We start from the raw sequence: 25,244 nt of genomic DNA on the forward strand, positions 1-25,244 counted from the left end.
CAGATAGAAGAATCACTTCATATCCGCTCAACCTTTGTGCTGACGTGTTGAGTGTGTATGTTTTTCAGTAGTAAGGACACTTGGTGTGTGGTGTGTAGGGTAGTTTCATGTCCCAATGTGAAAGAAATAGCCATCTCCACCACCATCGCACAGGATGCAACAGCTCTCAGACAAGCAGGCATGCCCTGAACCTGAGTTGGCACTACTTTGGAAAAAAAAAGCTGCAGGGCGGAGCTTGCCTCCATGTTCCTGAGCCAGGACCCCCGCCATGGTTGTACAATTTTCCCCCGCATACAGATGAAACATTTTCTATAGTCAGGTAGTCCAAGACCAGGGGCCGTTACCATAGCATTCTTCAGGTACACAAAGGCATCAACCATTTCATTTGACCATGTGAGAATGTCAGGTGATTCTGAAAGTGTGACAGACCTCAGAGTGTGATCATAGAATGAACAATCAGGTATCCATTGGCGGCAGTAACCAATCATACCAAGAAAAGGTAGCATGTCCTTTTTTGTTTGTGGGCGGGGCAGACCCACGAGAGCCGCAGCTCTTTTGTGACTGACATTCCTCTCACCATGACTTAGAGTAACACCAAGGGATTCAACCTGTTTTTGGCACCATTGCAGTTTCTTTTTAGATGCTTTGTGACCATTCCCTGACAACCATTCTAACAGAGACCAACTATCCTCCTGACTGGCCGCCTGACTTGGACTACAAATCAATAGGTCCCACATATTGTAGGAGGACCGAACCATTGGGAGGGGTCCAGGACCTCAGTGTGGTCTGGAGGGCAAGTGAGTAGACTGCAGGCAAATCTACAAAACCCTAGGACATTCTACACCAGGTGATCTGGCAATTTCAGAATATAAATACAAATAGCGCCCTCGTCTGGTGGTCCATAGGAACCGAAAAAAATGCATTTGTTAAATCAATCACTGTAAAATATTCTGCATCGGATGGAATAGAGGTGAGGAGTGATGGGACATCAGGCACTATTGGGGCTATTGGAACCACCAAATTATTTATGGTCCTCAAATCTTGTACAAACCTGCAGGAGCCATCCGGCTTCTTAACAGGATTGATAGGTGTGTTGTAAGGAGAAACCGTTTCTTCTAAAATACCTGTCTCTAAAAATCTTTCCACTAGAGGAGCAATCCCTTCCTCCTTCTCTGGCGACAATTTGTATTGCCTCTGTTTGTAGGGCAATGCCCCTTCCTTGAGTGTGACTGTGTATGGTGTACATGAAATTAATCCTACATCCATAGAATTTGTGGCCCAAACTGGATGTGTATCAGGAGGGGGTGTAATGTGTGAGGGATGACTCTCATCATTGAAATAGGCAGGTATAATGGGTACTTTGGAGGATCTGGAAACAATACCTCCTTCTGATGTTACACTCAGAGAAATCCCTAAAATTCCCATAAGATCTCTTCCCAACAAATTTACAGGGCAATTTGGAATGATTCTGAACCTGTGACAAGTGATGGCCTCATCCCATGTGAGGGCTGAAACGGGCAAGGGGGGAGTCTTGAGGGTTTTTGTTAGTATCCCATTTATTCCCATAGAAGGTTCGGCATTTTTAGTTTCCCCATGATACATTCCTCACTCAGGCTGCTGCATGTAGCACCTGAATCAATCAAAAATGGAACTTCAGCCCCCCTACTTGTAAAGAAATGAGGGGCTGCTGCCTGTATGATGAAGAAACCAAGGGAAATGCCGGGACACCACCTTCCAGGCATCCCTATTGTCTCTGGTTCTGCTGTGGCCCTTACTGAATTGGATATTTAATATCTTGGGGTTGTGCCTGTGGTGTTTGGGGGGTGGTGGTGGCATTAGGTGGTTGGTATCTCTGTTGGCGCTGTTGTGGCTGTCCCTGGGAGGAGGAAGGTTCATATGGACAGTTATGTCTCCAGTGATCCTGTCCTCCACAGTTGAAACATCCAGTTCTTCTGGGGATTTGGAGGGGTTCAGAGTTACTTCTTCCCCTGCCAATCCTCCTTTTCCTCTACCTCTATACCATCCTCTTCCTCTTTGTCCTTGCCCTTGATTTCCCTGTTGGGGGTCACTTTGGAAATGACTACTATTAACCTTCTCTTTTCTTACAATATCTAAACATCCCGCTGCCTCCTTCTCGTGAAGGGAGGTCTGAAACTCAACAACAGTTTTAGTTGCCCAGTCAGAGACCTGCTGCTTCACGGCTAATCCTGCTTCTGGCTTAAGACCTGTTATGTCTGAATCATCAATGGACTTAACTCTCCAGTTAGAGCCAGTCCTGCTTCTTGTGTCCAGACATCCTTCAACCTTTTCCAGAATTCTAATACAGTTCCTCCTGCCTTCTGTTTACATGCTGTAGCAATAGGGAGGGAAGCCTTATTCTTGAAAACCCTTTTTAGTTCTGTGTCAAGCTCCCCCCACATAGTTTCTCTCCCTTCTGTGGTGTTTAGTTTATAGGCAGTAGCCTGTGTATTACTTGGTTCTATGTGACTAATGCTTTTTACATTTATCCAATCCCAAGCTGGATTATTTCCCAGAATACCATCAATGATCAATCTCATATCTTCCTGTGTGTAATTTCTTCCCAAACATGCCTTTTTTACATAAGCAAGTGTACCTCCAGGAGATACTGTAGGCTTGGGACAATGTTTAACAATCTTACTAATATCTTCTAATTCTATGGGGTTTTTTAGAATTAGTTCTCCTGCTGTGAGAAATGGTAGTGTCAATATAGCCACCTCCTTTCCTCCTACGGCCCCCTCATCTTCTCTTTTTCCCTCTTGTTTCTTATCCATGGATCTAAGCTGCATTCTAAATTCCTCCACATCTCTGCCCTTTCTATGACTGGTGTCACTTCTTCTCCATTGACCATCCTTTTTCTGTAATTTTATTATATTTACCTGTCCCTGTTCTTCGTATTCCAACTCTCCTTCGTTGTCATTATTTTCCGTAAGGATGCCTTGAACTTGGCTACCCTCTTTGTCTGGTGATTTTATACTAATGATCTGTTTGGGTCAAGTGGAGGGGCCTGGCTGTATTAAGTTGTTTTAAAAATTGGTTGTAGATCCGGGACGGGAAATGGCGCAGGGACAGGGGCAGGGACTGGAGGGGCAGGGGCAGGAGCAGGGGCTGGAGCTGCAGAGACAGGAGCAGGGGCTGGAGGGGCATTAGGCTGGGGAGTAATCATCCCCAAACTAATCAAAAAATCATCATCAGCAGCATTTTTAAAACAACTTAATGAAGGATATATATTATACGGAGGGGGTGGGATTGGTGTCTGAACTGTTTTCAGTCCAATCTTGGGTCTGCATGTCTTTTCAGATTGATGCTTTTCCTGTCATATTTTTAATGTATCCAATTTCAACTTCCTCTTTTGTTTTAAAGAGAAAATCAAATTTAACTTTCCTTTGCTATTATCAACCCAATACGGTGACCATTTCAACCAGTTTTCTCCCCCTTTCTTCATATAAACTTGGTCCCATTGTGGGTCCCCCTCATACCAAGGAAAGGCTTGTTTGTCCCCCAAACATAATCCCTTAACCATGTCTGTATGAAAAGGATCATTTGCCCCCTTTCTTGGGAATGGGTCTGTACTTCCCATGGCTTCTGTCCAGCCTGCCATACAATCCACCCAGGGATTTATTAAATAATAGTCCGTTCCACAAACTCTAGCAACATAATCCCTACAATTTTCTCCCTTTTCTGGGGGACCTGGTGGGTAACTACCTCCTTGACCCATATTTAGACAGTGGATAAGACAATTTTACCTTCAAATCTTATTTTGTTCCACACAACAAATTATCTTATACTTCTACGCGACAGAAAGAAAAAGCAAAAGACAGACAAACCAGAATCTGCTCCACAGACTTATTAACCTTTTGATAACTTCCCAAAAGTTATCTCTTCACTGTTTTACCAAAGGACAGTGTGTTCTACCAAAGAACAATTTCTTTTATGTTCTACCAGAGAACAATCTGTGTTTTACCAAAAAGACTCTTTTTTTTTATAGTGCACTATATTGTAACTTTACCAAAGAGTTACGTCTGCTTTACCAAAAGCAGCTACAGGTTATCACGGGTCTATATAGACAATACAGAATGATTCAAGACCTTCCCTCAACACAGGGCAAGAAAGAGCTTTTAGTCATAAAAAGACAAATGGTTTACTTACCAAGTGAGGTGGGTGGTCATCCCGGACGAGCCCCCAGCTGAAAGGATGATTTTCTTTATCCCCTCAGAGACCCCCGGTCTGTGGAGAGATTCCTGGTTTATCAGCAGAATTCTGGGAACACCCCTTGAACACGGAAATAACAGCTTATGTTCAGAGATGTTGAAAGTTTATTAGACATTAATAAGATTATATAGACTACAGATAATAATAAGGGGGGGGAGCGAGTTCTAAAACTGTAATTGTAAATATCCATCATGAGCTGACTACATGAAACATGACATATACATTTCTTGGTATAAATTATTTTGGCTAACTTTCTGAAAAACAACCAGATAAAGACATTGTCAGGGTCATGTTAGCTTCTGTTGATACAACCTTCAACAACTAAAACAGTTTCATTAAACTTCTAATATATCTGGAAAAAGCTAACTTAATACTTAAAATGGCGTACATCAACACAATGGAAGTTATCTAGATCCTTTCACATAATGCTGCCCCAAACTACCTCACCGATCTGATACCCAAATACCACCCAACCCATAATCTTCGCTCCTCACAAGACCTCCTACTTTCTAGCTCCCTGGTCTCCACCTACCACGCCCATTTGCAGGACTTCTCCAGGACTTCCCCCATCCTCTGGAACTCACTACCCCAATCCATAAGACTGTCACCTACCCTCCTCACCTTTAGTTGCACCCTGAAAACCCATCTCTTCAGGGAAGCCTACCCCACCCTCACCTAACAACCAATCTCCTCCACTCCTCCTACCTCTCCATCCCCCACAGCCACTTCCTCCTGTACCACTATCCCCTCCCTCCTAGATTGTAAGCTCCCAGGATCAGGGCCCTCACACCCCTCATGTATTGTATTGTTACTGTATTGTCTCATGTTCTGTCCCCACTATAATGTACAGCGCGGAGCAAACCTTCTGCCGCTATATAAATACTGTATAATAATAAGAATGGATGGCGAGGGGTTAATGGCTCTAACGAGCTGTTAATGACTCCCTGGTGTCGTAGTGTGCCACGATCGTACTGGCAGGTGGACGGAGCTCTCTTACCTGAGCGTCCATCGCCGGAGCCACTGCGCATGCGCCCCTACATCACTGGACTTTGAATGGTAATACCAGGATGATGCCTACAGCATTGGAGACCAGAGTGGTGCCAATCATCTCTATAGTCTAAGAATTCGGAAGCTACAAGCATTTCATCACTTCAGTTTCGCAGGATAGAAACAGCGCCATTTGTAAATTGGGAAAGCATCTGATCACCGATGTTGGTTTGATTAGATAATGTAAGGGCAGAGGAGATATCCAGAGTCTGATAGACCCCAGATTTCTCAAAAAAGAATATATGACAATGTCCATTGAAGTTATAGGGGATATTTGTATTCCCTGTGATTGTATTAAAAGTGATAAAAAAAATGAAAGGGACAGTGTAAAAATAATAAAAAAAATCAAAATATTTAAAAAAAAAAACCAGGGCTGGCCAGCGGGTGCTCCCAGCAATCAGAGACTCAATCTTGCAGCCAGCCAAACACCTGAAACTGCTTATACTGGTGTATTTAAGGGATGGCCAGACCTGCAGACTCGGCCTTGGTGTGTGTTTTTCCTGGGCCCTGTATCCTGCTTCCTGCTTCCTGTTTCTGTTCCTATTCCTGTTCCTGTCTTGTTGCTGACCCGGCCTGATCTGTACCTCTGCTGACTTCTCCTGCTCTGACCCCGGCTCGTTCCTGACCATCCCTCTGCCTGACCCTCTGTACCACGCTGCCCGCTACCTGCTGACCCTGGCTTGTGACCCCAACCATTCTCCGCTTGCTCCCCCTGTACCTACCTGCCCGATTGATATTGACCCGGCCTGCCTGACGACGCTTGCATTGTATGTACTGTTATCTGTGGGTGGTTGGTTTCTCTGGTCATACCCGGGAGCCCTGACATTACACCAAGGCCAATCCTGACCAGAAGTGGCTGCACAGGGAAGCCATCTTGGCTTGTTGATGGGAAGGATGGATCTGGATGAGGTTGTGTATTTATCTCTGCTAGTGTTTGATGACAGGGAGTATGCTTATCAGACTCTGAAGGAGTATCCCCGGGATGAACTGCTAGAATGTATACGGATCGCTCATGTTCTAGTAGATCAGGGCACAGAGTTCTCTGAGGTGCAGCCTTTGATTGAGGTTTGTGCAGAGTTGGTTTCATCTGGTACCCCCGAATGCAGGGATGAATTTTTGCCCCCATTTAGTGCAGACCAGGTAGAGTCCCTGGTGTGGTTATTAGAGGATGATGTGGGTTACTTTCTGGAGCGTTATTCCACATGTTCACCACAGATACTAAGAGATTGTATAAACGCAGTGCAGTCTTTGGTCAGACAGGCTTTGTGTAAGCTCAGCTTTGTTCAACCCATACTGCAGACATGGTCAGACTTGTTACACCCAGCCTCAGTCAGCTTACAAAGACCCAGTCCTGCTTCTAATCCATTTCCTCAAAGCTCTATTCCTGCATTCCCAACAGCACCTTCAGTTACAGCCCAGTATACCCTGCTACCTACCGCATGTCAGTACCCTGTTCCCACTCGCTGCACCTATCCTGCCTTTAACCCTGTAAAGAAGTCCTCTGTAGCAACTGTTCCCTCCCCTGTTCCATCCTCCAGCTCTTCTCTGTCTCCAGCTGCTCCATTCATTTGCAGACCTGCGTTTTCTTGCAGTGCTCCAGTAGTTAAAACCAGAAAAAAAGCGAAAATTCTTTCCAACCAGTACCATCCTGCCAGTATCCAAACCGGTGAGCCTGCCGTCTGAGAAGCTGCCTTCCGTTGTTCAGCCTGGTGCCTCGGCACCCGCACTTCAGCCTGATGCCTGTACCCAGCCTGATGCCTGTACCCAGCCTGATGCCTCTACCCAGCCTGATGCCTCTACGCAGCCTGATGCCTCTACGCAGCCTGATGCCTCTACTCAGCCTGATGCCTCTACTCAGCCTGATGAACTGATCCAGCCTGATGATCCTATTAGGCCAGTTGACCCGATGCCCGCTGTCTAGCCAAACGATCCAATGCCTGGTGACCCGGTGCCCACTGCCTTGCCAGATGACGCGGTGCCCGCTGGCAAGCCAAATGACCTGATGCCTGGTGACCCAGTGCCCACTGTCATACCTGGTGACCCGATGCCCGCTGTCGAGCCAGACGATCCAATGCCTGGTGACCCGGTGCCCACTGCCTTGCCAGATGACGCGGTGCCCGCTGGCAAGCCAAATGACCTGATGCCTGGTGACCCAGTGCCCGCTGTCATACTTGGTGACCCGATGCCCGCTGTCTAGCCAGACAATCCGGTACCTAATGACCCGGTGCCCGCTGTCATGCCAATTGACTCAGAGCCCACTGTCATGCCTGGTGACTTGGTACCCACTGCCTTGCCAGATGACGCGGTGCCCGCTGTTGAGCCAAGTGACCTGATGCCTGGTGACCCGATGCCCGCTGTCCAGCCAGACGATCCAATGTCTGACCCAGTGCCCGCGTGTCAAGGTCCTACATTTTCCCTGCGGTTATGTTACTCCATGTGCTGGCGTCCATCTTGGATTCTGCTGTGCATGATGGGAATCCTTTTATGCCTTCAGGTCTCTGTGGTCCATCCCCCAGAGGGGTGTGGCTGATGACATATAAGCCTGTGGCCCGCACATGCTCTTTGCACTTGTGTCTTGTGTCTTTGTGTTGCTATTACTCTGTTCTGACTCTCGTGACTCTCCTGGTATCTGATTCGGCTTGTGACTTGACTATTCTTTGTATTCTCCTTTGATCTGACCCTCTGTTGCTGAACCCGGCTCGTGACCTGTGATTCTCGTCTGCTGTCCTGTACTGTTTTGTCCTGTTGTTATTGACCCGGCTTGTCTGACTACTCTTTTGTCTCTTCCACCAGCTACACGCCATTGGCGGCGGCCATTACCGCAGCTGAGGTGTCTCGGGGGCCGCGACCTGGTTCCTGGCTGCGTCAAGTCCATCCCCACTATCAGGGGCCCTGGTGAAGGGCAGCCTGGGACTTAGACTCCGCGCCCTGAGGGACTTCGGTCTGTGGGTGGTGGTTGTCGTCAGCCAGTGCGTTACATTGTTAGGCCTGCCTGTCCGTTCCTCGGCCCCTGCCCTGACACCGCGGTCATGCCAGTTGACTCGGAGCCCACTGCCTTGCCAGATGACGCGGTGCCCGCTGTCGAGCCAAGTGACCTGATGCCTGGTGACCCGATGCCCGCTGTCCAGCCAGACGATCCAATGTCTGACCCAGTGCCAGCGGTCATGCCAGTTGACTCGGAGCCCACTGTCGTGCCTGGTGACTTGGTACCTGTCGCTCCGCCTGGGGGTCCGGCACCCGCCGCTCTGCCTGAGGGCCCGAGACCTGTCGCTCCGCCTGGGGGTCCGGCGCCCGCCGATCCGCCTGAGGGCCCGAGACCTGTCGCTCCGCCTGGGGGTCCGGCGCCCGCCGCTCCGCCTGAGGGCCCGAGACCTGTCGCTCCGTCTGGGGGTCCGGCGCCCGCCGCTCCGCCTGAGGGCCCGAGACCTGTCGCTCCGCCTGGGGGTCCGGCGCCCGCCGCTCCGCCTGAGGGCCCGAGACCTGTCGCTCCGCCTGGGGGTCCGGCGCCCGCCGCTCCGCCTGGGGGCCCGATGCCTGTCGCCCCGCCTGGGGGCCCGATGCCTGTCGCCCCTCCTGGGGGTCCGGCACCCGCCGCTCTGCCTGGGGGCCCGATGCCTGTCGCCCCGCCTGGGGGCCCGATGCCTGTCGCCCCGCCTGGGGGCCCGATGCCTGTCGCCCCGCCTGGGGGCACGATGCCTGCCGCTCTGCCTGGGGGCCCGATGCCTGTCGCCCCGCCTGGGGGCCCGATGCCTGACGCCCTACCGCCTGCTGCTCCCCCCGGGGGCCCGGTGCCTGCTGCTCCGCCCGGGGGCCCGGTGCCTGCTGCTCCGCCTGGTGGCCCGCTGCCTGCTGCTCCGCCTGGTGGCCTGCTGCTCCGCCTGGTGGCTCGCTGCCTGCTGCTTCACCTGGTGATCCGATGTGCCTCTGCCCGGAGTCCAGCCCGATGTGCCTCTGCCCGGAGTCCAGCCCGATGTGCCTCTGCCCGGAGTCCAGCCCGATGTGCCTCTGCCCGGAGTCCAGCCCGATGTGCCTCTGCCCGGAGTCCAGCCCGATGTGCCTCTGCCCGGAGTCCAGCTCGATGTGCCTCTGCCCGGAGTCCAGCTCGATGTGCCTCTGCCCGGAGTCCAGCTCGATGTTCCTCTGCCCGGAGTCCAGCCCGATGTGCCTCTGCCCGGAGTTCAGCCCGATGTGCCTCTGCCCGGAGTCCAGCCCGATGTGCCTCTGCCCGGAGTCCAGCTCGATGTGCCTCTGCCCGGAGTCCAGCCCGATGTGCCTCTGCCCGGTGTGCCTCTGCCCGGAGTCCTGCCCAGAGTCCTGCCCGGTGTGCCAGTCTTTGATATCCCGCCAGTTACCAGACCCGGGCGGTGGAACATTTTGCCCAACTAGGACTGTTTGGAGCGTCCTGAGGCCGCTCCTTGAGGGGGGGGTACTGTCAGGAATGGACTGGCCAGCAATGGTGGGACTCACCTGCCTTATGGACTGCAGTACCAGGGCTGGCCAGCGGGTGCTCCCAGCAATCAGAGACTCAATCTTGCAGCCAGCCAAACACCTGAAACTGCTTATACTGGTGTATTTAAGGGATGGCCAGACCTGCAGGCTCTGCCTTGGTGTGTGTTTTTCCTGGGCCCTGTATCCTGTTCCTGCTTCCTGTTTCTGTTCCTATTCTTGTCTTGTTGCTGACCCGGCCTGATCTGTACCTCTGCTGACTTCTCCTGCTCTGACCCCGGCTCGTTCCTGACCATCCCTCTGCCTGACCCTCTGTACCACGCTGCCCGCTACCTGCTGACCCTGGCTTGTGATCCCGACCATTCTCCGCTTGCTCCCCCTGTACCTACCTGCCCGATTGATATTGACCCGGCCTGCCTGACGACACTTGCTTGTATGTACTGTTATCTGTGGGTGGTTGGTTTGGTTTGTTTGCACTGTGTTATGTTTTAGTATTGCACTGCGTTTATGTTTGTATTGTTAGTGTTAATGTTAGTGTTAATAAATTATATTGTTTATAACATACCTGAAGTCTGCGATTCCCTGCGTCAGTCACACACCTCTGGTCATACCCGGGAGCCCTGACACAGCGGTTGCACCATACATGTGAGGTATCACCACAAATATCAGATGAAGGGCAGTAATTCTAGTATTCTATTAGTAACACTAGACCTCCTCTGTAAATCTAAAATGGTAGCTTGTAATGGTTTTTAAAGTGCTGCCTATGGATATTAAAAACGTATGCAGTTTGTCGCCATTGCACGGGGCATGCACAGTTTTAAAGCATGTCAGGTTTGGTATCTATTTACTCGGCATATCATCTTTTATATTTTACCAAATAATTGGACAATATATTGTGTTTTTGTGCATTAAAAGTAAAAAAGTGTATTTTTTTTTTTTTAAATTGCGTTTGAAAAATCTCTGCTCAAGTACTATGTGACATAAAAATTGCAGCACCCGCCATTTTATTCACTAGGGTGATTGACAAACAAATTTTTTTTTTACACAAAATTGTCACTACCTATCACAGATGCGGGGGCCCTGAAATGCCAGGATAGCACCAACCCCCCCCCCCCTTTTTGGAAAGTAGACACCATGGAATTTAATAAGAAGCACGGTAAGTATTTTACAGATCTCGTCTGTTGCCACAAGTTTTTGGAAAATGAAGAAAGTAAACAAAAACTTTTTTTTTCTTTTTATATATTTTAAAACCTTATAAGAAAAAAATGAGATGTGCAAGATACTCACCATGCCTTTTTTTAAATTCCTTGGAGTGTCTACTTTCCAGAAAGGGGTCATTTGGGGGGGTTTGGTGCTATCCTGGCATTTCAGGGCCTCCGAAACTGTGATAGGTAGTGAGGAAGTGTAATGAGGAAGTTACGCACCTTCAGGCTTTCAAAGTGGTCATTGGATTTCATGCTCCTGTATGTGGCTAGGCTCCCAAAAAGTCTCACACACGTGGTACCCCCATACTCAGTAGAAGTATCAGAATGTATTTTGGGGTGTAATTCCACATATACCCATGACTTGTGCAAGAAATTTATCATTTAAATGACAACTTTGTGTAAAAAAAAAAAAGGTTTTTGTAATTTTCCAGAAACTTGTGGAAAAAAAATAAATCTTCCATGGACTCAATATGCCTCTCAGCAGATAGCTTAGGGTGTCTACTTTCCGAAAAGGAGTCATTTGGGGGTGCTTGTACTATTTTTGTAATTTAGCACCTCAAGAAATGTGGTGAGCAGTCAGAAAGTAAAAGCTATGAATTCCATTATCTCTCCCATAGTTTGTAGACGCTATAACTTTCACACAAAGCAATCAATATACACTTATTGGGATTTTTTTTTACCAAAAACATGGAGCAGAATACCTTTTGGCCTAAATTCATGAAGAAATTTTAGTTTTTTTGGATATTTTTTATGACAGAAATGAGAAAAAATCGTTTTTTGCAAAAAAAATATTTTTTTTCTCAAAACTTTCTTTTTATAGCGCCAAAAATAAAAAGCGCACAGGTGATCAAATACCACCAAAAGAAAGCTCTATTTGTGTGAAAAAAGGACATAAATTTAATTTATGTACCGTATTGCATGACCGCACAATTGTCAGTTAAACTAGTGCAGCGCTGTATAGCAAAGAAATGGCGTAAATTCCATGATCTCTCCCATAGTTTGTAGACGCTATAACTTTCACACAAAGCAATCAATATACACTTATTGGGATTTTTTTACCAAAAACATGGAACAGAATACATTTTGCCCTAAATTTATAACTAACTTTGAGTTTACTATATATTTTTTAGAGTCAAAAGTAAAAAATATTGTTTTTCTTCAAAATCTTTGGTCTTTTTTTGTTTATAGTGCGAAAAATAAAAAGTGCAAAGGTGATGAAATACCACCGAAAGAAAGTTCTATTTGTGTGAAAAAAAGGACGTAAATTTAATTTGGGTGCAGCGTTGCATGACCGCGCAATTATTAGTTAAATTAGTGCAGCGCCGAGTAGCAAAAAGAGGCGTGGTCATTAAGGGGGTAAATCCTCTGGAGGGGGAGGGGTTAATCAGTCCATGAAAAGGATCATCTTATCTATTGTTTGTAGAATGTAATGCTTTCAGGACCCGTGTACAGGCAAATACATAGGAATCTTTAACTGCTGCAAAGCTCGAACCTTTCATAACAGAGGAATCCTCAAACCCTTAGAAAGAAGAAGAATCTGAGCAGCAGAGAGGATCACTTTGGAAAGGTTAATGATGTAAAAGTCACTTTCATGTATTGTTTGTCCATCCTGTGTGTATCTTCTTCTATCCCCGGTCTCTTGGGGCCTCCCCACCCACTCTGTGCTGTGTGGTTACACCTCAAATGAATACCCCCATTTGTGGAGAACCTCCCTCCCCCTCCCATCCCTTCCTATTCCCCCTCCTTGACTAAGATCCCTTCCTTTACCCCCCTCCCCTCCTCAATACTCCAGATCCTACAACACCAACTTGGCCCTTATGTGCAAAAAATAGATGGAACTGGAATGAAGCTCCTTTAACCATTTGCTGACAAGCGGTGTACAGGTAGATCACTTGACTTCAAGTGGTTGTACTGGGATGGAGCCACAAGGGATTCCTTGCCACGTGAGGCGGAAAGGAGCTGTTCTTTAGAATTGTAATAGTGCTGTTTGGCAATTATGTCCCAAGGGGGGACCATTGATGAGGAGCCGGGTCCCTGTGGACCCTGTCCATTTCCAGATGCTCGGTTGGGATGGAGGGTGCCAGATCTTGAAAAGGAGCAGCTACCTTGGACTGTACATCTGTGATGGTCTCTAGCATCCTGTGGATGAGGAGGTTATAGCATCGGGACTTATTCTTGAAGTCCTCCAAGCAACACTGTAGGATGATATTTTCCTCTCTGAGGGCCTCAAGCTCATCTGTATGGTTGTGAACAAAGGGTGCCCAGATCCATGATGGTCTCTACATCCTGTGGATGAGAAGGTTAGAGCACCAGGCCCTATTCTCTAAGTCCTCCAAGCAACACTGTAAGATGAGATTTTCCTCTCTGAGGGCCTCAAGCTCATCTGTATGGCTGTGAACAAGGGTGTCCAGATCATCAACCCATATCTGGAGTTCAGCTGTGCCCTGTCCTAGCTCTCTGATTTCCAAGGATAGCCAGTCTGTAATGTGGTCTGAGGTTGCCTTCAGAGCCTTTGTGACCATCTGCACAAGTTTCTTAAGCAAGTCAGGGTGAGTGGGATCTGATTGAAAAGCCAGGGGAGAGGTTCCCAGATCAGTATCAGACTCTTGGCATAGATCTTTGTGAGAACCTCCCAGATGGATTTCAGCTTGGGTTTCTGTGTGCAGGTGGCGTACACCATCCTGGATTGTCTGACACCAGCTCTGGGGTGTGAGGAGGCAGCTGGTGAGCTGTGCCAAGACAAGCAGTAGATGTGAGTGGCTGAGTGATCACTGAGCGGTGCGGAGCCTCATGTAGACATGTCTGGTCCAGAGGGCCTTGCGCATGCGCCTCCGGATATTTAGATACTTTTATGCTTTAGGATTCATTTGGGATTTTCTTCACCAAAAAGATAAATTTAAGGGGTTATCGGTTTTATTAGGTATACCTTTGTTTGTAACATGTGTCCTATGTCTTCAAGACTTTTCTATATGTAATACATCATTTATATTAAATAGTTGGTTACATAAAAGCTACATTTATTTTTTCTAACTTTTTTTAAATTTCTTCGATCTTTCGTAGTAGCCAAAGGAATGGTTATTATAATACATTTCTCGGGCGGAAATGTGTCTAGACGCCGTCTATGTACATTAGTAAATCAGGGCCAGGGTCTCTAGGGTGATGACAGAGAGGTCAGGCATTCTCCATCTCCTGAACCCTATGGATAGCACGGCCTCCTAGGAACAAAGAGTCATAGAATCGGCTCCTGACTGTCTACAGGGATGTGTGGAGTGACTGCCTGACAGCCTGCTGGCACAGCGAACAGTGATGTCTGTGTGGTGGCTGGACAGTAACAGCCCCGCTGCAGACAAAGACTGATACAATCCCGGGGTGGTAGTCGGAGTCACAGCTATGCAGAACAGCTACCCAGAGTCCCACGTCCACAGACCCACAATCCTTTTCTTCCTGAGAAGGGCAGTCTCTGTGTGTCCAGCTCTGACTCCCGTACCAAGAAAGCCAGCCTGGAACTTGCAGTAGAATAGATCTGCTCTCCCAGAATCCTTCTGGTTTGCCTGCTCTCTGGTAGTTGTAGTTCAGTCAGCACTCAGGAATACAATATGTATTGTCTATAGGACTACAGGTCCCAAGATCCTCTGCTGTAGGAGAATTGGATCCACTCTACTAACAGGAAGTGAGGTAGCCCTCCCACCACTGGGCACTAGGGGGCAAAGGTGTCATCATAATCCCATCTGTAAGTGTCCCGGTATTGCTTAATGACATATCCGGCAGCTGGCTACACTGCTCATTGGGTATGGCTACACTATAACACACACACAGAGCATCCAGAAAGTATTCCCAGCCCCCCCATATACATAAGTATTCCCAGACCCCCATGTACATAAGTATTCCCAGCCCCTCCATGTACATAAGTATTCCCAGCCCCCCATGTACATAAGTATTCTCAGCCCCCCCATGTACATAAGTATTCCCAGCCCCCCTATCTACATAAGTATTCCCAGCCCCCTCATGTACATAAGTATTCCTAGCCCCCCCATGTACATAAGTATTCCCAGCCCCCGCCCAATCCTTTGTTGAAGCCCCTTTAGCCCCCATTCTGGCCTCGAGTAGTTTGGAGTATGATGCTACAAGCCTGGACCTGGACACCCATTTTGGGGCGATTTCTCCCATTCTTCTTTGCAGGACCTCTCCAGCTCCATCAGATTGGATGGGGGGTGTCGGTGCACAGCCATTTTCAGATCTCTCCAGAGATGTTCAATCGGGTTCAAGTCTGGGCTCTGGCTGGGCCACTCCAGGACATTCCCATCATTGGCCCGCAGCCACTCCTTTGTTATGTGGGCCGTGTGCTGAGGGTCGTTGTCCTGTTTTTGATGAACCGTCTCCCCAGTCTGAGGTCCAGAGCGCTCTGGAACAGGTTTTCATCAAGGATGTGTCTGTATATTTCTGCATTCATCTTTCCTTCCATCCTGACTAGTCTCCCTGTTCCATCTCCACAGCATGATGCTGCCACCACCATGCTTCACTGTAGGGATGGTGTGACGAACAGCAGAAATATTCTTTTTTTGTGTGTTGTCTGAAGTTCCTGGGCCTCAGAGGGGGAGGGGAAATGGGATGTATCTCCATATAGAACAAAGGCAGCATGGCTCTGTGTGGCTGGGGAAGTCCAGGCCACTTCTTAGCCGGAAGTTGGGGGTGGGGACAATTGCAGGACCATGTGGACTCGTTGTTGGGAGAGCTGGAGTCATGATGGACAGGGCTACTCCTGCCTGAGCCTTAACTAGGAGATGCTTGTAACTGTACTTTGCTATGTACACTGCTGGCTGGTGAGTCCCTGGATGGCTACCCTGTGACCTGCCCTCTGCTGAGTGCACGGACCTCCTTCCTGCCAGAGCTACCTTCTGCTGTGGGCCCTGCTTACCTTGCCTGCCTGAATTGCCCTCTGCTGTGCCTGGACCTCCTTCCTGCCAGAGCTATCTTCTGCTGTGGGCCCTTCTTACCTTGCCTGCCTAAATAGCCCTCTGCTGTGCCCGGACCTCCTTCCTGCCAGAGCTACCTTCTGCTGAGTGCCCTCTCCTGCCTGCCTGAATTGCCCTCTGCTGTGCCTGGACCTCCTTCCTGCCAGAGCTACCTTCTGCTGAGTGCCCTGATTACCTTGCCTGCCTGAATTGCCCTCTGCTGTGCCCGGACCTCCTTCCTGCCAGAGCTACCTTCTGCTGAGTGCCCTGATTACCTTGCCTGCCTGAATTGCCCTCTGCTGTGCCCGGACCTCCTTCCTGCCAGAGCTACCTTCTGCTGAGTGCCCTCTCCTGCCTGCCTGAATTGCCCTCTGCTGTGCCCAGACCTCCTTCCTGCCAGAGCTACCTTCTGCTGTGGGCCCTGATTACCTTGCCTGCCTGAATTGCCCTCTGCTGTGCCTGGACCTCCCTCCTGCCAGAGCTACCTTCTGCTGTGGGCCCTTCTTACCTTGCCTGCCTGAATTGCCCTCTGCTGTGCCCGGGCTCTCTTTGCCTCAACTGCCCCTCGGCTGTGTGCTAGAACTACCCACTGTTGCTGTGTGCTGAGCAGGGTCGCCGCTGTTGCCGTCCGCTGTGAACCAGGACATCCCTGTCAGACCCGTGAGTTTATGCTCTCCTGTTTTCCCTGAACTGTTCTTGTACTCCCACTCCACCTCCCTGTTGGATTACAACTACTACAGAGACTCACACCACCCCCCTGTTGGATTACAACTACTACAGAGACTCACACCACCCCCCTGTTGGATTATAAATTGCTGTAGAGACTTTAACTTTCCCTTGGGGCTGGACTACAAGTATTGTGGACTCTCTCCCTGCACTACTCCCCATTGAGTGACTGTTGTCTGTTTTAATAAAGCTTTAAGTGATTGCCGTCTGCCTTGTGTGTTCTGTCCTGCTTACCCTCACAGATGGTATTGGCCAGGTGATGAGCGGTGCCTGCTTTCCTCCAGACATGACGGTTGGCAGATAAATCAGAGTTTTCACACGGGGAGAGGCCGTATTCCTGTCCTGAGTGTGGGAAATGTTTTTCAGAGAAGTTCATTCTTTACACACATCAGACATGTCACACGAGGAAGAGGCCGTATTCCTATCTTGAGTGCGGTAAATCTTTTTCTAATAAGTCATATCTTTACATACATCAGAGATCTCACACAGGGGAGAAGGCGTATTCCTATCCTGAGTGCGGGAAATGTTTTTTATGGAAGTCAAGTTTTTACAGACATCAGAGATCTCACATGGAGAAGAAGCCACTTTCCTGTCCTGAGTGAGGGAAATGTTCCTCTCTGAAGTCCGGCCTTCCTGTACATCAGGGGTCCCACACAACCCTGGAGGTGTATTAGTGCCTTGAGTGTGGGAAATGTCTTCTAGATGAATGTTGCTGGACATCCCAGCTCTCATGTGGGGAAGAAGCACACCCTGATATACACCTCAGATATACTCCATGGCTGATCTCCATCCTGGCAGAAACAGTTGATAAGGAGATGAGAGGCCCCCAAAGACATGGATGAAGTGCAGTAAATGTCGGGGTGCAGAGTGGTCAGTAGATCCTGGAAATGAAGGACACAACTTCAGCCCTTCTTGGGTGTCGGAGTTGCGTTTCCTGATAATGATATAGCGGGTTACAGAGCTAGAAGCCGGGAGAGCCCAGATCTCGTTATCGGGGAACTTTACACAGACAAAAAGAACTTCTGAAGTTGATGTCCTTCATTTCAAGGCTCTACAGAACAGTGGTGACCCCGAAGCGTCTCTCTGTCTTCAGTCCATCCTTCTCCCATCCCCCAACAGGAGGGAATGAGAACTCCGCCCCAAACTAGGGGGGAACTTTCCTCTCATTATTTCCCTTTGCTTCTGTGTGGGTTTGGGTGGTTGGAGGAGTGCAGCACGAGAGGGAACACAGCTTGTTGTTCTATGTCTACATATGGGGTCTGGGTAGAGGGGATCCACCGGAAAATATTTCTACTCTTTGATTTTGTGCAAATCGTTTCTGTCTTCACTTTGAAGGGCGATATTATGTGTGGTTTGTAAAAGGGATTGGCCCAATAGTTACCACCCCACTTAGAGAATAGATGAACTAATATGACCAGCATTCATTCAGCCATGTCACATGTTGGTCTTTTCATACAGAGATTTCCTATGATCATTGGTTCCAACTAGTGGCCATAATGTGGTATTGAACTGTTTTTCCTGACTGAGGTATTTTGGAAGTAATACCTCATTATGGCCACTAGAGGGAGCTGATGATTATAGGAAGTCACTGAGTTTATTAAAATATGGACAGATATGAATACGGTTTCTGATATGAAGGATGGGAAATTCTGAGTAGTCTGTCTCTCTCTAATATGAAGGATGGGACATTCTGGGTAGTCTGTCTCGGTCTCTGATATGAAGGATGGGACATTCTGGGTAGTCTGTCTTGGTCTCTGATATGAAGGATGGGACATTCTGGGTAGTCTGTCTTGGTCTCTGATATGAAGGATGGGACATTCTGGGTAGTCTGTCTCTGTTTCTAATATGAATGACGAGACATTCTGGGTAGTCTGTCTCTCTCTCTGATACGAAGGACGGGGCATTCTGGGTAGTCTGTCTTGTTCTCTGATATGAAGAACGGGACATTCTGGGTAGTCTGTCTCTCTCTGATATGAAGGACGGGACATTCTGGGTAGTCTGTCTCTCTCTGATATGAAGGACGGGACATTCTGGGTAGTCTGTCTCTCTCTGATAGGAAGGATGGGACATTCTGGGTAGTCTGTCTCGGTTTCTAATATGAAGGACGAGACATTCTGGGTAGTCTGTTTTGGTCTTTGATATGAAGGACGGGACATTCTGGGTAGTCTGTCTCTCTCTGATATGAAGGACGGGACATTTTGGGTAGTCTGTCTCGGTCTCTGATATGAAGGACGGGACATTCTGGGTAGTCTGTCTCTCTCTGATATGAAGGATGGGACATTCTGGGTAGTCTGTCTCTCTCTGATATGAAGGACGGGACATTTTGGGTAGTCTGTCTCGGTCTCTGATATGAAGGACGGTACATTCTGGGTAGTCTGTCTCTCTCTGATATGAAGGACGGGACATTTTGGGTAGTCTGTCTTGGTCTCTGATATGAAGGATGGGACATTCTGGGTAGTCTGTCTCTGTTTCTAATATGAATGACGAGACATTCTGGGTAGTCTGTCTCTCTCTCTGATACGAAGGACGGGGCATTCTGGGTAGTCTGTCTCTCTCTGATATGAAGGATGGGAAATTCTGAGTAGTCTGTCTTTCTAATATGAAGAATAAGACATTCTGGGTAGTCTGTCTCGGTCTCTGATATGAAGGACGGGACATTCTGGGTAGTCTGTCTCTCTCTGATATGAAGGACGGGACATTCTGGGTAGTCTGTCTCTCTCTGATAGGAAGGACGGGACATTCTGGGTAGTCTGTCTCTCTCTGATATGAAGGACAGGACATTCTGGGTAGTCTGTCTCGGTCTCTGATATGAAGGACGGGACATTCTGGGTAGTCTCTCTCTTTGATATGAAGGACAGGACATTCTGGGCAGTCTGTCTCTCTCTCTGATATGAAGGACGGGACATTCTGGGTAGTCTGTCTCGGTCTCTGATATGAAGGACGGGACATTCTGGGTAGTCTTTCTCTTTGATATGAAGGACGGGACATTCTGGGTAGTCTGTCTCGGTCTCTGATATGAAGGATGGGACATTCTGGGTAGTCTGTCTCTCTTTGATATGAAGGACAGGACATTCTGGGTAGTCTGTCTCTGTTTCTGATATGAAGGACGGGACATTCTGGGTAGTCTGTCTGTCTCTGATATGAAGGACGGGACATTCTGGGTAGTCTGTCTCTCTCTTTGATATGAAGGACGGGACTTTCTGGGTAGTCTGTCTCTGTTTCTGATATGAAGGACGGGACATTCTGGGTAGTCTGACTCTCTCTGATATGAAGGACGGGACATTCTGGGTAGTCTGTCTCTCTCTGATATGAAGGATGGGACATTCTGGGTAGTCTGTCTCGGTTTCTAATATGAAGGACGAGACATTCTGGGTAGTCTGTCTTGGTCTCTGATATGAAGGATGGGACATTCTGGATAGTCTGTCTCTCTCTGATATGAAGGACGGGACATTCTGGGTAGTCTGTCTCTCTCTGATATGAAGGACGGGACATTCTGGGTAGTCTGTCTCTCTCTCTCTGATATTAAGGATGGGACATTCTGGGTAGTCTGTCTCGGTCTCTGATATGAAGGACGGGACATTCTGGGTAGTCTCTCTCTTTGATATGAAGGACAGGACATTCTGGGCAGTCTGTCTCTCTCTCTGATATGAAGGACGGGACATTCTGGGTAGTCTGTCTCTCTCTGATATGAAGGATGGGACATTCTGGGTAGTCTGTCTCTCTCTCTGATATGAAGGACGGGACATTCTGGGTAGTCTGTCTCTCTCTCTGATATGAAGGATGGGACATTCTGGGTAGTCTGTCTCGGTCTCTGATATGAAGGATGGGACATTCTGGGTAGTCTGTCTCTCTCTGATATGAAGGATGGGACATTCTGGGTAGTCTGTCTCGGTCTCTGATATGAAGGACGGGACATTCTGGGTAGTCTGTCTCTCTCTCTGATATGAAGGACAGGACATTCTGGGTAGTCTGTCTCTCTGATATGAAGGACGGGACATGCTGGGTAGTCCGTCATTCTCTCTGATATGAAGGATGGGATAAGCTGGGTAGTCTGTCTCTCTGATATGAAGGACGGGAGATTCTGGGTAGTCTGTCTCGGTCTCTGATATGAAGGATGGGACATTCTGGGTAGTCTGTCTCGGTCTCTGATATGAAGGACGGGACATTATGGGTAGTCTGTCTCTCTCTCTGATATGAAGGACGGGACATTCTGGGTAGTCTGTCTCTCTCTGATATGAAGGACGGGACATTCTGGGTAGTCTTTCTCTCTCTGATATGAAGGACGGGACATTCTGGGTAGTCTGTCTCGGTCTCTGATATGAAGGATGGGACATTCTGGGTAGTCTGTCTCTCTCTGATATGAAGGATGGGACATTCTGGGTAGTCTGTCTCTCTCTGATATGAAGGATGGGACATTCTGGGTAGTCTGTCTCTCTCTGATATGAAGGACGGGACATTCTGAGTAGTGTGTCTCGGTCTCTGATATGAAGGACAGGACATTCTGGGTAGTCTGTCTCTCTCTGATATGAAGGACGGGACATTCTGGGTCGTCTGTCTCTCTCTGATATGAAGGACGGGACATTCTGGGTAGTCTGTCTCTCTCTGATATGAAGGACGGGACATTCTGGGTAGTCTGTCTCTCTCTGATATGAAGGACGGGACATTCTGGGTAGTCTCTCTCTCTCTGATATGAAGGACGGGACATTCTGGGTAGTCTGTCTCTCTCTGATATGAAGGACGGGACATTCTGGGTAGTCTGTCTCGGTCTCTGATATGAAGGACGGGACATTCTGGGTAGTCTGTCTGTCTCTCTTTGATATGAAGGACAGGACATTCTGGGTAGTCTGTCTCTGTTTCTGATATGAAGGACGGGACATTCTGGGTAGTCTGTCTCTCTCTGATATGAAGGACGGGACATTCTGGGTAGTCTGTCTCTCTCTGATATGAAGGACGGGACATTCTGGGTAGTCTGTCTCTCTCTGATATGAAGGACGGGACATTCTGGGTAGTCTGTCTCTCTCTGATATGAAGGACGGGACATTCTGGGTAGTCTGTCTCTCTCTGATATGAAGGACGGGACTTTATGGGTAGTCTGTCTCTGTTTCTGATATGAAGGACGGGACATTCTGGGTAGTCTGTCTCAGTCTCTGATATGAAGGATGGGACATTCTGGGTAGTCTGTCTCGGTTTCTAATATGAAGGATGAGACATTCTGGGTAGTCTGTCTTGGTCTCTGATATGAAGGATGGGACATTCTGGATAGTCTGTCTCTCTCTGATATGAAGGACGGGACATTCTGGGTAGTCTGTCTCTCTCTGATATGAAGGACGGGACATTCTGGGTAGTCTGTCTCTCTCTGATATGAAGGATGGGACATTCTGGGTAGTCTGTCTCTCTCTCTCTGATATTAAGGATGGGACATTCTGGGTAGTCTGTCTCGGTCTCTGATATGAAGGACGGGACATTCTGGGTAGTCTCTCTCTTTGATATGAAGGACAGGACATTCTGGGCAGTCTGTCTCTCTCTCTGATATGAAGGACGGGACATTCTGGGTAGTCTGTCTCTCTCTGATATGAAGGATGGGACATTCTGGGTAGTCTGTCTCTCTCTCTGATATGAAGGACGGGACATTCTGGGTAGTCTGTCTCTCTCTCTGATATGAAGGATGGGACATTCTGGGTAGTCTGTCTCGGTCTCTGATATGAAGGATGGGACATTCTGGGTAGTCTGTCTCTCTCTGATATGAAGGATGGGACATTCTGGGTAGTCTGTCTCGGTCTCTGATATGAAGGACGGGACATTCTGGGTAGTCTGTCTCTCTCTCTGATATGAAGGACGGGACATTCTGGGTAGTCTGTCTCTCTGATATGAAGGACGGGACATGCTGGGTAGTCCGTCATTCTCTCTGATATGAAGGATGGGATAAGCTGGGTAGTCTGTCTCTCTGACATGAAGGACGGGAGATTCTGGGTAGTCTGTCTCGGTCTCTGATATGAAGGACGGGACATTATGGGTAGTCTGTCTCTCTCTCTGATATGAAGGACGGGACATTCTGGGTAGTCTGTCTCTCTCTGATATGAAGGACGGGACATTCTGGGTAGTCTTTCTCTCTCTGATATGAAGGACGGGACATTCTGGGTAGTCTGTCTCTCTCTGATATGAAGGACGGGACATTCTGAGTAGTGTGTCTCGGTCTCTGATATGAAGGACGGGACATTCTGGGTAGTCTGTCTCTCTCTGATATGAAGGACGGGACATTCTGGGTCGTCTGTCTCTCTCTGATATGAAGGACGGGACATTCTGGGTAGTCTGTCTCTCTTTGATATGAAGGACGGGACATTCTGGGTAGTCTGTCTCTCTCTGAAATGAAGGACGGGACATTATGGGTAGTCTGTCTCGGTCTCTGATATGAAGGACGGGACATTATGGGTAGTCTGTCTCTCTCTCTGATATGAAGGACGGGACATTCTGGGTAGTCTGTCTCTCTCTGATATGAAGGACGGGACATTCTGGGTAGTCTTTCTCTCTCTGATATGAAGGACGGGACATTCTGGGTAGTCTGTCTCTCTCTGATATGAAGGACGGGACATTCTGAGTAGTGTGTCTCGGTCTCTGATATGAAGGACGGGACATTCTGGGTAGTCTGTCTCTCTCTGATATGAAGGACGGGACATTCTGGGTCGTCTGTCTCTCTCTGATATGAAGGACGGGACATTCTGGGTAGTCTGTCTCTCTTTGATATGAAGGACGGGACATTCTGGGTAGTCTGTCTCTCTCTGAAATGAAGGACGGGACATTCTGGGTAGTCTGTCTCGGTCTCTGATATGAAGGACGGGACATTATGGGTAGTCTGTCTCGGTCTCTGATATGGAGGACGGGACATTCTGGGTAGTGTATCTGATTTTAGAGGTCTCTGTTTTATTATGTATACCTTTGTTTTTATCTTGTGTTCTGTGTCTTTAAGACTTTTCTATCTGTAGTAAAATATCTTTTTAAACAGTTGGTTGCATAAGAGTTAGGTTTATTGTTTCTTACTTTTTTTTTAGTTATTTTGGCACTTTACTGATATCCCTGTAAGGTAGATACAATGCTGGAATGGTTATTAGGGGACATTTCTCGGGGCTGCAGTTCCTCTGAACTCCACAAGATGGTGATCTCATTTGTACTACCCAGACAGGACTTCTCTATGGAATACAGAGAGGACAGACAGGAAGTGATGTCAGGTACAAACAGGAAGTGATATGGAATAAAGACACAAAGTTGCATGCGGTCTGAAGGAGATCGGAGAGGTTGCTGGACATGGCAGTAGAGGAGGTAATTATTATTATACAGGATTTATGGCGCCAACAGTTTGCTCAGCACTTTACAATATAACGGGAGACAATACAGCAACAATACAGTTCAATACAAGAGGGTTAGGAGGGCCCTGATCCTGGGAGCTTACAATCTAAGAGGGAGGGGCTAGTGGTACCAAACATTGTAACTGTGGGGGATGGACTGGTTGGAAGAATAGAATATTCCATTATTAGCTGAGGGCAGGATAGGTTTCCCTGAAGAGAGAGGTTTTCAGAGATCGCCTAAAAGTGAGCAGAGTAGGCGATAGTCTGATAAATTGGGGTAGAGAGTTCCATAGGATGGGAAGCTCTGGAGAAGTCCTGGAGATGAGCATGGGAGGAGGAGACAAGGGAGCTAGAGAGTAGGAGGTCTTGCGAGGAGCGGAGAGGACGGTTTGGGTGACATTTAGAGACAAGATCGGTGATGTAATTTGGGGCGGATTTATAAATGGCTTTATAAGTCAGAGTTTTAAATTTTATCCGTTGAGCAACGGGAAGCCAGTGGAGGGATTGGCAGAGAGGGGTGGAGGCCAGTGGAGGGATTGGCAGAGAGGGGAGGAGGACACTGAATGGAGGCCAGTGGAGGGATTGGCAGAGGGGAGGAGGACACTGAATGGAGGCCAGTGGAGGGATTGGCAGAGAGGGGTGGAGGACACTGAATGGAGGCCAGTGGAGGGATTGGCAGAGAGGGGTGGAGGACACTGAATTGAGGCCAGTAGAGGGGTGGAGGACACTGATTGGAGGCCAGTGGAGGGATTGGCAGAGAGGGGTGGAGGAAACTGAGTGGAAGCCAGTGGAGGACACTGAATGGAGGCCAGTGGAGGGATTGGTAGAGAGGGGTGGAGGCCAGTGGAGGGATTGTCAGAGAGGGGTGGAGGACACTGAATGGAGGCCGGTGGAGGGATTGACACAGAGGGGTGGAGGACACTGAGTAGAGGGATTGACAGAGAGGGATGGAGGACACTGAATGGAGGCCAGTGGGGGGGTTGGTAGAGGGGTGGAGGACACTGAATTGAGGCCAGTGGAGGGATTGGCAGAGAGGGGTGGAGGCCAGTGGAGGGATTGGCAGAGAGCGGTGAAGAGATTGGCAGAGAGGGGTGGAGGCCAGTGGAGGGATTGGCAGAGAGGGGTGGAGGCCAGTGGAGGGATTGGCAGAGAGGGGTGGGGGCCAGTGGAGGGATTGGCAGAGAGGGGTGGAGGCCAGTGGAGGGATTGGCAGAGAGGGGAGGAGGACACTGAATAGAGGCCAGTGGATGGATTGGCAGAGAGGGGTGGAGGACACTGAATGGAGGCCAGTGGAGGGA

This window comes from Staurois parvus, unplaced genomic scaffold (genome assembly GCF_062004578.1).
Source record: "Staurois parvus isolate SC_StPar_1 unplaced genomic scaffold, SC_StPar_1.0 ptg000570l, whole genome shotgun sequence".
NCBI lineage: Eukaryota > Metazoa > Chordata > Amphibia > Anura > Ranidae > Staurois > Staurois parvus.